This window comes from Orbicella franksi, chromosome 6 (genome assembly GCF_964199315.1).
Source record: "Orbicella franksi chromosome 6, jaOrbFran1.1, whole genome shotgun sequence".
Lineage (NCBI taxonomy): Eukaryota > Metazoa > Cnidaria > Anthozoa > Scleractinia > Merulinidae > Orbicella > Orbicella franksi.
This window is the reverse complement of record NC_138150.1, coordinates 4,880,137-4,894,223: the sequence shown is the minus strand read 5'-3', so window position 1 is coordinate 4,894,223 and position 14,087 is coordinate 4,880,137. Positions and strand designations below refer to the sequence as shown.

At 39.1% G+C, this 14,087-nt stretch overlaps 1 long non-coding RNA gene across 3 annotated transcripts; it reads left to right on the top strand.

Annotated features, from left to right (window-relative positions):
* The first annotated feature begins 3,266 nt into the window (after positions 1 to 3,266).
* LOC145491321 (uncharacterized) lies at positions 3,267 to 9,466 on the top strand. 3 transcript variants are annotated; one of them, XR_014049807.1, is made up of 4 exons: positions 3,267 to 4,088; positions 6,241 to 6,325; positions 6,716 to 6,839; positions 8,220 to 9,314. It is a non-coding gene; the product is annotated as an uncharacterized LOC145491321 (long non-coding RNA). The 3 variants fall into 3 exon arrangements; XR_014049808.1 differs by lacking the exon at positions 3,267 to 4,088 and adding an exon at positions 9,321 to 9,466 and having other exon boundaries at positions 6,129 to 6,325; positions 8,220 to 9,007; XR_014049806.1 differs by lacking the exon at positions 3,267 to 4,088 and having other exon boundaries at positions 6,129 to 6,325.
* Positions 9,467 to 14,087: the final 4,621 nt, after the last annotated feature.

Sequence of the window (14,087 nt, the reverse complement as noted above, 5' to 3'; positions counted from 1 at the left end):
GTGTGTCCATGGGTCATCTGAATATGTGGGTGTGTCGTGTTGTATAACTGCTTGTTGTCGGAAACGATTGAGCAGCAAAAAGAGTTTTATGCCAAGTAGACTTCAGGTTCAGGCAAGGATCACTTACGTTGAACTGTTGTTTCTCGGCTGGGTAATACAAAATAAACAAATTATAGGCCGATAAAACTCTTATTTAAACTTCTCAATTGGTATTTGCTTTTGAAACTAGACCACGAGCTGTCCCTCTTTCGCTTAGACCGTCGAACGTGAAGCCAGAAGAAAGCTGCGAGAAATAATGGCCGCGCGAACTCCTATTTTTTCCTCGCGGTTTATTTACGGTCTCGCTCGACGGACTGAGCGAAAGAGGGACTACTCGTAGTCTAGTTTGAAACTTACGCCAGGTATAAAAGGCTTAATAACAGCTTGTAAGTTTCTAACTCGCTAAGATGGAATGGACGAAGATATCTATCGGGCGCAAGTTTTTGAAGGGAAAATATTACCACATATTAGAGTTCAGTGTGCATAAATTAAAGTTTTGAATTTAGGAATGAGTGTAAGAGCCTTTAAGAGAATGGCGTCATCTGAAATTAAACCCGCTGCTTTTACGTTGTTCAGGCATGAAGGGACAGAAACTTTACTATACGTAGTTAACGAGAGTGATTCTCAAGTGGCACTTTTAAGTGATTGATAACTTAATGTTAAACACAAAGCGCCAGTGCCTGCCTACGGGTTGGAAAGTGTCTAACATCAAGAATTCTAGTAGTATTCTAATGCAATTGTTACAATCAGATTGGCTGAGCTACTCGTGTACTATCAGCCATTAGAGTGCAGTAGCTGTCGGTCGTCCGTAGCTGTCGGTCGTCGTCGTTTTTATCGTTTTTTGGAAGTTTTGGAAAAAAGTTTAGATGTAAATAGATAATCAAATACCTGACACGACTGAAAGAAGGACATAAACGGATTCTTGACTTTAAAAGCTTTAAATTATTGAAAACCGGTGCGCGCGCGTAACAACTGCAAATTTACCAAGGACAATTCAACACGTACGATTTTATTAAAGCCTGAAGTTCAATAATGCGTAGAAAAATAATTGGAAACCGTTATTTGCGTTAATTTCACTGTAATTTCAGTTAGAATTCTAAAAAAATTAGACTGATTTGCTCTCGATTTCTATGAGGTGATAGTTGATTCGGCCTTCACCTCATAGAAATCTCGAGCTCATAATCTCATTGTTAATTAGATTTTTTATCCGCGCAGCTCCTGTGTTAGAAAGGTAACACAGGTCAAGTGCTCTAGCGACAAGAAATCAGAACATGCGTTGAATTAAAACATTAGAGAACATCAGAACGCCCAAGTTCACTTCATTGTTATTCTATGCAAATTTCACAGTCAACAGTTTACTCGACTAGCTTTTGATCTGAGTTGATTTTCTTTCTCTATTTTCCGTAGATGCCTGAGCCAACAAACATTTCGTTGAGAACTTTGAACACGTTGAGTATCATTCCTTGGCTTATAAATGCACAGAAGCGCTGGGTAAACTGAGTAAACACGAGAAGTGCTGCAGTTGTATCGGCGCTGCTAAAGTGACGGCTGACAGGTGAAGTCAACTGCGACGAACCGTTCACTGCAGCTCAATATCTCACGATTTACCTCCATAACTCCAGTACGAGCAAATTAGACGACATTTAATTTTGTTTTGATCATAAGAATAGCGTAAAATATTTCGTCATACACCAGTTATTCAACACTCACTCTGATGAGATATGCTTGGCTTTCGTGAGAGACATGATATCATTTCCAGGATCAATGTAGGACAGCCCTCTGGGCGTTGTTTCGTGGGCTGTGGAGCGCCTCAACTCGAAGGTACTTTCTGTTCGAAGGGAATAAAAGAATAACGCTTGATGAGAATTTGGAAGAATTTTGAACGTTCAATGAAGAAAACCCAGTTGTCAAGTACGTTAAAGCCCACATTTGTGTGCAGAAATGATAAATTAATAAACAAATTCGTGCCCCAATAGCCCGGCGCGGGCCCAATAGCCTCCCTGAACAACCCAACAAGTTTTAAGGGAGCACATCTGGTTTTCGTTCAGGCCGGTTGTAAACCATGCATCAAGTTTAGATAGCTCTGAGATATACACTGTACGAGCCTATCCAAATTGTTTCGAAGTCTCCACCTTGTTAAGGTGAAATGGACGATTTGGATGTGAACCTTTAATTTCAGAGAGACGATTGATTTATTTTGACGGTAACAGGCCTGCATTCAGATTATTATTTAAATAAGAAGAGAATAGTCAGAGCAACATAATATAGCATAATCAAAGACACACAAATTATTAATACTGTGGCTTTGACGTTAATCAAACGTGGAGGAATTTCAGAAGCCTCGCCTGAGTGTGTCTTAGCGACACTTGAGGACTCCAGCTTGAGGCTAAACACGAAAATACCCCAGTGCTTGCGTGCATTTGTATTTGCATTAAGAAAATAAATATATTATTGTTGTTGTTGCTGTTGTTGCGCGCGGGTTGTTCCTAACACGTGGCAGAACGACGTTGTAGCCTCTCTCACGAATTTGGCGTGTGCAGGTAGAAGACTACAGATAAATATCACCCGAAGCCTAAATGAGCTAACAATATTCCTCTAGTGGATCAAAACCAAATAAATAGCTAGCAATAAGTTAAATGGCATTGAAGCAGAACGAAAATATTTGCTCTCTTGTACCGCTGTAGCCTCCTCCGCAACCTTACTTTGGGCCGTTACGCACGACTACGGTGGAGACTCACTCCCAGGTATAAATCTCGTAGATATTATTTAGGCTGTAACCTGCAACGCTGTTTTGTAAGAACATTCCTAGAAGTCTTGAAGATCCGAAACTATCCCGCATGATTTCTCCCACAAAGCAGTGAGAAATAGGAGATATGTCAATAGATTATCAAGGTAACAGAGTGAGTCTCCCATATAGGTCTTATATCCAAGGTAATCCCTCTTAAGTTATTGTTAGACATGGTACCCAGCTCTTCCACGATGAAGTTTCGGGAAGGTCGCTTCGGTTGTCCACGCATCGCGCGAGTAACATCCTCGGAGGAAATGGGTACCATGTCTAAAAATAACTTAAGAGGGATTACCTTGGGTAAAAGGCCTATATGGGGGATTCACTCTCTTACCTTGATAATTTCTTGGAGAAAGGCTAACACTCGAAAGGTCAACGTTGGAAACTCAGCGGTACGGCGCTACGTTTTCGTTGAACCACGTAACATATATGAGAATAATAGCGGAGCTCCGGCGGAGCCCCATACCCATATAGGGAAGAAAAGGAAACCCATGAATTGATTTTCTCATGGTTATCATGGCTAGCGGTATTGCTCGTGGGCGCGTACGCACGACGGCGACGACGACGACGACGACGACGACGGAGTCGCTCAAGATGGCGGCCATACTCCAGCTAATAGGTTGACAGAGACATGCACCCTCAGTTGGTAGCGGGTGAATGCCATTTTTCTTGGCGGGATTTTTAAAGAAAAACGATAGCGGAGGTTGATTTAATATTTTTAAGACAGGGTTGCGCTGAAGCAAAAGACAGAAAGCAAGAATTAACAGGCAAAGAAGTAGCGAAAAAGATCGCGAAAAAGACTGAGCGGGCCAGCGCTGGGGAAGGAGGCGAAACAGTACTGAACAATGGCGTGAATTATAGCTAGTCAAGGGCTAGAGAAAGGAGGTGAAATAATACCGAACAATGCCGTGAACCAAAGCTAACGAGGGCTATAGAAAGGAGGCGAAAGTACCCGACAAATTGATTCAGAAGACTGCCGAACTCCCCATGGCCAAGTTCAAAATTCGCGCGAACGTGATGCTGTGCAGCCGTGCAAGAAAATTCAAAAGTCACCTGATTTGGTCAGGTGATGAACATTAGAGAAATCAAACGTACCCGAGTGTTTTAGAGAAATTGCAAAACAGTAAACGTAGTGGAAAGAAGTGGTTGATTCGTTGATCTATCGAAAATATAACTTCGGTTTAGTCTTCACAACTTTTGCTGCAAGTTTCTGCCTGGAAGATTTACACTGGCCGAACTGGCCGAACTGAATTGCCAACTTGCGGTAAGTGACTTTTGTTGTTGCGTTTGGTGTGAAAATTAACAAGTTTCCTCGGCGATATAAGCTTATTTTCAATTGGAATCCATTAAAAGTCTTCCTTATTTGAAGCCATGCTGTAAGAGATTTTAAAAATTGCATCGTTTTAATTTTTCGCTCGTCTCTAAACAATAACACGTGGGTCGCTTTGGAGGTTGCTGTAAGTTGTAAACAAATTATGTTTTCTATCGATTTTCGTCGTCAATTTAAGCTTATAACCTCACATCTAAAAATAAGCTTAACCAAAATCGTACTTGTAAACACGGCCGGGCGAGTTTTGAAGTTTTCTCTGATTTAGTTAGCACTGCCGCTTCGTTAGACTGCTAAAATTTGTTCTTCTGTTGTTAAAAACTGAACCAAGAAAGGTCTACGAACAGGATTTGCTAAATTTACTTTTGTTCTTATGTGAATATTTGCATATTGTAATTACAAAGTATGGAGATTTCCTCGTTTTGTTAGTTCAATTTATTCGGTTTGCCGAAATGCTTTTGTGAATTCCGAGGTTAAATTGGTTGAAGACTGGTAAAGCTACTGCTAATAAAATGACTGCATAGCTAAATTAAGCCGTCGGCAAAAATACAGACTCTCAGTAATATTCAAATTTAAGCGTGAATAATTTTTCAACTTTAACACCGCAAGCTTAAACGAATTTTCTTTATCCTCTCTTTTATTCGGTCACCGTTCATTGAAAAGGGATTTGCTGTTGATACTCGAGCTCAGATGTAGTGATATGCATCTTGTGTTTATAATGTAGATTTCCTCGTTTTATTTTGTTGTCTGTCCAATGAGTTCGGTTTGGTGAAATGCTTATATAGTCCAAAATGTCGAGTAGACGATCATGCATGGCAATCCTGTCTGCAAATAAAGCTCTACTTTGATTTTGATTGGCTATTTCATGTTATTTGTGCCATTGCTTTTGGTTGGGGGTACATGGACCGTATTTTGTTAATAAGAGGTTATTCCCCAATGCGGTATTTACACTTAATATGGAAATGTTCCAAAAAAGTGAGATAGTACTAATTAACTCGGTAAATTGAACAGTGTTATAGAAGTTCTTGCCCTGACCATTTCTCAGTAATAAGAATAACTTTTACATACATATATACACAATTTAGTTGGAGAGAGCGCTCTCCTATCTCCACTCTCTCTCTCTCTGCTCTCTTCTTCACACTAATTATTTATTTACTAACTTATTAAATGAATGTCACTGACTGTTTTCTTTGTTGTGCATGCATACTTTTTTGCTGGTCGAAGAAAGTTTCAGTTTCTTCCTGGCTGTACAGTTTCCTTTCTCCTGTCCTGTACCAATTTGTTTGTGATATAACTCCGTGAATTCTCTATTCTCCTTAAATTTTATCTCATCAGGTTGATAGAATGCACTCTCAGAGTGTTCCATCATTGTCTTCAGTCGCTACAATTTTCCGGAAAAAAGCAATAGTTTTCTTAATTTCCTTTTACTTTGTGTTAGGACTTTTTAGCATGCCTGTAATTTGCCCATGGGCATTACGGGAGAATAATTTTCAAGTAAAGAATTACATTCGTTTTAGTGTTGAGTATTTTAAATTGTTCTGAATTAGGTATTTATTTTTATTTTTTATATTTTTTATTTTAGTCGCACGCAAAGTTTTATGGTTTTACTGAGGTATACCATGTAAATGTAAATAATGCACTGGAATTGGCCAATCAGAGTGTGCATTATATCGGCTTTAAACACAAACCACATATTATAAATGACTCATATGTAAATGATATTTTTATTACAGAGAACTGGACAGGGCAAGAACTTCTCCTTCTTTTGTGAATTTATATATTAATTCCTCTCAGTGCTGTCAAAATGTCTCAGGAACCTTCATTTCTGATAATCTATTATTTTCCACCATACCTACAGCACAGAAGCTCACCAAATCCTAACTGATAACTAACATGTGTGTATCTCTAGCCTTTGCTGTGTGCTACATGTATATTCTGTTATCCTGCCTTAACTGCTAGGGAAGATTTTGGCAGAGCTGTTGCAACAGTTTCACTTAAATTGATTTCCAGTAACAGCACTACATGTAGCAGTGTTATTGAGTGTGAACTTTATGGAGGATTTTAATTTTTTATTTTTTTATGATTACAGACAACAACAAAATATACATGTGTATACATAACCTGATGTTGGTGTTGGTTACAAACCGTAGTTCATAATAGTCATCCTATTACAGGTAAGGGTGAAAACTTCAGAGAGTTTAGAACATTTCTTCCCCCAGCACACCTTCTGTCTATAGGTGCAATAATTGAGAGGTTATATATATGTACGAAGAGTAATGTAAAGTTACTGTATAAACTTAGCATTAAAATCTGACATTTGAACGTCTCCTTTGCTAAAATTAGTCATGATTTAATTGTTATCACTCCCTGTGAATTCATAGAGATTCCCGGGGCAAATAATATAACCTAATGTGGAAGTCCTGTCTTCAAGTGAGGGAAAATGACACAAAAGAGTTACAATGAAAGTAAAGAGAATTGTGAATGTTGATATGGTGTACATTATACATCATGTAAAGGTATTTGGTGAGTGCAAAGGCATAACATTTCATGTATTGCTTTTTCAGGACAAATTATATAACAGTGACGTTTTAAAAGGTGTGATCAGAAAAATAATGAGTACATTGTCCAGGCAGCATCAGTTTATGGACAGCGTATGCAGACAGTAAGAGGAACTGTAAGCACTACCATGTAAGTTAGTTTTATGCTTATGACTTCTTGTTCTTGAATTTTGTGTCATTTCATCACAAGAATAGGTAACGAAAGATGCAATAGTTGTTGCAATATATTTTTGAAGGAAAACTTATAAGTCTGCCTATGCTGGATAACAGCCATGTGTAAACTGAATGTGAAGCCAACAATATGTTAAATATGGGGCAACCCTAAAACCCAGAAACCGGAATCTGGAATCTGGAACCAAAAACCGGAATCCAGAAACTGGAAACTGGAATCCACAAATCAAAGAAAATAAGTTCTTCAAATACGCGAAAATTGTTTTGCTTAGCTTTTTGACTGTAAAAAGTAAGTTGCCAAGTAAAAAGGACCTCAAACTTAACCTTTTTTGAAACAAAAATTCCCCGTCTGTTGAAATTGTGCAACCGTTATTTTTAGTGAGGGCTATGATCATGAGAATCTCAGTAAAGTGCATCCTAATTTTATTCCAAGCACCTCGAGAGTGTCTAAAATAAGCTTGTTGGTAATTGCCATTTTGTTTAATAAGTGATCTTCAATTTACCGGAAGTATAAATTTATCCTTTATGTCTAGTACATACTGAACAAGATAGAAAATGTCATAGAGAACACGATATCCATCAGTGGCAGCCCCCTGTACATTGACGGTCACACCCCCCAATTTCGAAGTCCAAGGGCTAACCCGTCTGGTCTAAATATGAAATTTGATTTTTCCAACAGATACGAGACCAATTCCAGATTAACACAATTTCCACACTGATACTGTGACAAATCAGCATTTCATATTCTTGGCGGCCATCGTATTAAAACAATTTGTAGAAATGTTGCACACTTACTTCCGTCTGCTTCTCACTTGCTGACAGATCAGACCACATGCTGTTCAAAGATGCTAAAAGACTGCCAGGAACTCACTGCAATAGCCTATAATAGCTTGTTGTTAATGTGCTGCTCACCAGTCTTCTCAGAGCAATTTGATCTAGACAAGAACCGGGCTCTCACCAGGGCCAGCTTGAACAAAAGATGGGTAACTTAGCCTATGAGCAGGCTCTCGTGTTTAGGCTGGGGGTGTGAGTGGCAAAGCCGCATGAAGGCTCTTGGTGACATGCCAATGCAGAAAAACACTAGACACCTATTTAGCCTGCTCAGACAATAGAGACAGATACTAGAGCCTGCTCGCAGGCTATGAGTAACTCTATCCACCCAAAAAAGGTGGAGGGTTGTTACATGTACATGTAAATGTCTTATGCACGATTTTTCACTCATTATGATTCAGGTGCAAATAGTTTCTGTATCTGTTGATGTGCAACAATCTACACCAATATTTCAACCTAATAATGTACAGTGTATATTAATGAACCAAATTATGCTGTTTGTTTTTAGTTGGCCAGTGCTACTACATAGTAATGTGATGTTGAAGTGCACAAATTTACAAACATGCCCAGTGTCAACTTGTCAAATACATGTATATGAACTGGCCAGACAGTGCAGATTACAAAATTCTCTGAAAGGTAAGATGTTTCTTAAAAATTATTTTGTAATTAATGATTTCTCAGACATTGTTTTCTTCAAGAAAAGATTCATACCCCACATGGAGGTTTTTTCTCTATTAGAGCTCTTGATTCCTGATACTTTAATTTGGAATTTCTAAAGACTGGCCGTGAATGGGTGTTGGGTGTGAATATCTTCTGGAACTGCACATTCATTCATTGAGTAAGCAAGAACATCAGAATTTATCCTGACAAACTCTGATTTTCTTCTGGAAGCTGAACTCATATACAGTTGTACAGTTATATGTACAACCAAACAGCCGGGATGACCCTGTGATTGGGACTGTGCACATTGTTGTAACCCTCAATGTTCCAGTTGCTTGTTTGAAGCAAATTGCATTTGCTCTCGAAAGCAAGTGGCGAAGTTCATAACAGTTATGTAAGTTTGCTTTGTATCTCAGGGCAGAGCCTGCTACAGTGAAAGTTGGAGTACCAACCCCTAGCATTTAATTCACTACTAACACTCAGTAAACAGCTAACAATGAAGTACACTGTATATCAAAGAAAGGAATTACATGCCTGTTCCTGTCAGTCAATATATGAACAGGTTACAGATGGGGAGCCTGTATTAAAACATCAAAGATTTTCAAAGCAACCATGGCCTGGTGAGATATTTCTGAGGTAATATAAATTTAAGGTCCTTATGATTGCTTATAGGCATTAATTTTTATTGTAAACAATATCTTACTGAGTGTATTTTTCTTGTGTGCTAATTGTTGGAGAACACAGAGGTCACTGTTATGACAGAGATATTAATTTGTGAAAAGTTCTATAAACAACTGCATCTGGGAACAAATTAATTTATCATGGATGCAGCTTCTGAGAGATCCCCAATATTAATGGAACATACACTGCTCATACAGTACATGTAAAAGAGTTTAGTAATTCATTACTTATGATTGTAATGCTTTGTTTGGTTTCTCTGTATTTACAGACAACTTGATGGGATTATAAATTCTGCACCAAGTTCATTGAATAAACTGACTTGGAGGTTCAGTTCTGCAACCCATCCTGTTTGTAGTAATATCATAGCTGCAACATTGTGACAGATACACTGCATTACATTATTAAGAAACACATATTAACTAACTATTTTTAAGTGCCTGTTAATTTAATCAGTTTTTCTTAGAGATAATTTACTCATGGTTTATTTAAATAATTGGCTTTTTGGCTTTAAAATGATGTTTATTGAGCTTTTAAATCAATTTTGTGATAATCTGCATTGGACATGGCATAAATTGATATTTTGCCAACACGAAATGGAGAACTGGGTCTTAAGCAAAGTTGCAGGATTAGCATTTTTGTAGAAAGAAAGGGTGGAGAAATTTGTGACATTCTACAGACAGCCTTGCCATTCACAATGTCCGATAAGGTTAATTTGTTCCATTCTGTTGTAGAAATAGTGTTCTCTAATTTATAAATTATTTCAATCTGTTGTTTAAACGATTGCCTTATAACCCCATGTCTGGCTTTGGTGCATGTAGGATATTGATGTATTTTTTATCCATTTTGCTGTAAATTATCTTAATTGATGTGTCAATCAAAACATATCTTGGATATGCTGGGCTCTTCTGACGAATGTACCTATGCCTCATAGCCTTTGAGTGCATTTGGTTGTGTAGTGCAGACAAAATACATGTACATAATATAACTTCCTCTTAGCTTACTGATAATTCTTGGTATAATTTAATCATAGCAAAATTAATCAATGGAACCCAATCGTAGCTCTTGTAGTCCACAATGCCAGTCGAGAAAAAGAACAAATCACATTGAAATTGAATAATAAAATTATTATTAGAAGCCTATGCAAGTATTCACGATCAGCAAAAAAAAAAATATCGTAATTACCATTCATGCGAGGGTGATTTTGCTTATTGCAAACCCTTCCAGCAGGAATACAATACAATAGTGAAGATGGCTAAATGTATCTTTGGGGACAAGTTAGAAAACAAAACTTTCCAACTTTTCACATATGTATACTGTTTTGGTATTTTTGTGAGATTTCATTCGGTAGAGATTCAGGGACTGAGTATATTGTAACCACTGCATTTCAATCAGTCCCCACAACAAAAAAATGTGTAAACTTCTTTTGTGTGGGAGTCCCCATGTTAACTAAGGAAGAATATAATGATTAATAACAATGCCTTGTCTTTCTGAATAAGGTAGGAAAGAACAAGAAATGCCACCAAAAAGCACAGAAGACAGTTCTGTTATGTGATCAAGATTTTTGGTAGCTTCCCAGAAATCCTTGAAATCGTGGCTCTATATTTCATAATCACACCATCTTACACCTCGATCTGCTGATGTAATACTAGTTCCGGCTGAAACTATTATATTTTCATTAGTAACAACATTCCGAAAAATAACTGAGGAGCTCCGCTTTTAGGCTGGCCTAAATCTATATATTATATGGCTCTACAGAACAACCATCATTCAACATTTTCTTACCATTCTTGAGTTTTTATTGCTCTTATAAAGTTATCTTTTTTTGGTCCGTTCTAAAGTGAGATGAGGCGCAAGATTAAGTAATCAAAATCGAACATAAGCTTCAAGGAGGTTAGAAGTGAAGAAACTGAACCTGTGTGGTTTCACTGTCGTAACACGATGACTGATGGACCCAGTAAGTGATTGAAACTTAATGGGATTTCAGCATTTGGTAGTAATGTCTTTTTAAATATCTATTTATAGCGGAGCTCCGGCGGCCCGAATGGCCGCCAAACGGAGCCCCATACCCATATAGGGAAGAAAAGGAAACCCATGAATTGATTTTCTCATGGTTATCATGGCTAGCGGTATTGCTCGTGGGCGCGTACGCACGACGGCGACGACGACGACGGAGTCGCGCAAGATGGCGGCCATACTCCAGCTAATAGGTTGACAGACATGCCATTAGGGACAGCGCGTCTCCCAACCCCAAAATGCTTTGGGAACGAAAGAATATCGAGATCGAAATGTATCATGGACCAAACTATAACAAGACAGCGGGAACCTGGTCTCTAACATTAGCAGCGCCTGGTTAATTTTATCATTTTTAGCGGGAAAGGTAAATCCTGAGTAAAATTTTTCACTTGAGTTGCTCCAAGCATTGTTCAATATTTACGTATAGAATGATCCTTGCAAAGTTGAGCCGTCGACAGGGAAAACCCAGTGATTACAATACTGAGGTGAGGTGGTTTTCGAAAGCTTTTCGCCAGCCCAAAACTCGGCGAGAAATTTCCTCGGAAGCGATCGACAAATTCAAAGCCATGATCTGGGACAATCCTTCTGACGATATGCTACCAAGTTATGGTAAGTTTTTTTTTTTTTTTTAACAAAAATTAAGAAATGACTTCGTGTGGAGTGATGTCGTGATGTCGTGATGTCGTAATGTGTAGGCTTATTTAGGTATATCCTGAACTAGTACTGGAACCGGCTAAAATATGCAATAAAGTTTATGTATGCAATTTTAAAGATAAACAAAACGAAAATGCGTGCACCGGCCCGAAAAAGTAAAATGATGTAAGATAGAAAATGGGATATGCTTATTTTGTAGCTGAAAAAATTCGATTAGGGTTTTAAAAGGTTTCTTTTCACTTAAAATTTTTTGTGACATGGTGTCCAAGGGTGGAAACGGGGTTGGGGGGGGGGGGGGTTGGGGGATGCCATCTCCAATATAGTATCACAGTTTTGTTGAATTAGAAAGCAGTGACGCTTAGAACTCTATGATCTTATATATATCTTTATCTGCTAGCAGCCCACTCCAACTCTAGTTTTTGAGGTCTATTACCCCACTCCCTTAGAAAATATTTAATAAAGCCAGATGACAAGTATATCATATTGTTACTAATTAACAGGATTGACTGCAGATGAGCTTGCCCGTCTTGCTGCATCGGGAACGCAAGGCTGGGTCTCTACTGATCACGTCACGTGGGTTTTAAGACAGCTTAACGACATGCAAAACGATACCATGCTACTATGCCCCAACGTCGTTGTTAATATCCACAACGAGATGACGAGGAAAGCTAAGTTATTTAACCTTGGAACGTTAAAAAGGCTGGTTTTCGCTCTGAATGTGGGACAAAGGAATGGCAAAACTTTCATTGGCAGCCCTCAAAATGGTGGTAATCATTGGGTACTGGTAGATGTTGAGCTGCGACCTTTCATGAAGATCATATACTGTGACACGCTGGCTTGGCAACCTCCTCCAGACATCATCGACGTCGTCAATGATTTTGCACGGTACATTCCACAAGTCGGAACGTACAAAAAGAGTCATTTGGTGCTTGCCCACTCTCCCAGTGCGACTAATTGGCAGGGTCATGAATGTGACTGGCGATGTCGTAACTATTCCCTGCAGAGTTGCACTGATATATGTGGTGTTATTACTCTGGTGAACGCAGCTGTGGTAGCCTTGTACAGCTCTCTTTTCCAATGGTTAACGGGTCCACCGATCAGAGAATCGATCTTCTTGCAACGCCCGACCCAATACTGGTTATATTTGCGACGAGTGTTGATGTCGTGGTTCGCAGAAGGTCGCATCGAAATAGACTATGTCTTACCTCCCGTTGGCTGGAGTGGCAAAAACCCTGAAAAGTCTGACCACACCTTTTGTTCTCGTCCAAACAATGCAACAAAATCAAAGGAGAATCTGTCTTCGAAGTTGAAAGATATGCCTTCAAGATATGAATCTCCATCGTGTGACAAACCTCCTTCCAAGAAATCGTCTCCCAGTGAAGCAAATATCAGTTCGTCATCTTCAGGATCATTCTCAGTCAAGTCCTCGCCATGTTCTTCAACTCCAACTCAGTGCGATGAGACAAAGCCCTCTCAGCTCTTAGGAAAACATCCACTGACAAAATCTAAATCTGCTGATGGTAACGTAACTGCGTCTTCCCCGACGCCAAAACGCTCCTCCGAAGGATCCTCTCGTGCGACTGTTAAAAAAAGGAAGTTGTCTCGGTTGTCAAACAAACGCTTGGCCGACATGTCCCGTAAAACTGAGGATACGATAGCACAGCAACCCCCGAAATTGTCTAAAGATTCCGTGGCTCAATCAGCAGAGCAGTCTCCGTCATCTTCCACCAATAGCAGTCCGACAACACCATCTTCCCAGTTCACAACTGGCAAGTCGAAGGAAGATTCATTGTCAGCAGCAAATACTTCCCATTCACCCAATGCGCCATCGATATTTTCTGCCTCTAAAAGAATGGCATCATCTTCAACATCATCATCCGCGTCTACTCCAGACGCCTCAGCTCGTTTCCAGTGTCCAGAATGTGGCTTGACATTGAGCAATAGAAACTGCCTGTACAAACATAAGTTACGGAAACATAAATCGACTGCGAAAGAAGTTAAAGCACCGATAAACAAGCATATTATTTGTCCTGAATGCAAAACAGCCGATTACAGGTATGTAACCTTGACAAGCTAGGTTTTCTGTTGCTAACGTTGCAAACGTCCTGTATTTCTCGCTAAAACGGTATGAAAAGTCAGTTGAATATAAAGCCAGAGTTCTGAGCAAGCGGATAATATATCAATTTCTGCTTTTCTTGAATGGAGTTTTCTCCCTCTAACCAAAACATACTTTCACTATTATAGCAGTACTTAAACTTATGTGCGGTATGAGTTGTTACTCTTGCAATTGCGCATGCTCACTAGCTCGCTAGTTCGAGCACTCTGGTAATGACTTAGATACTACCACATGTGTAGTATTTGGGGCGGC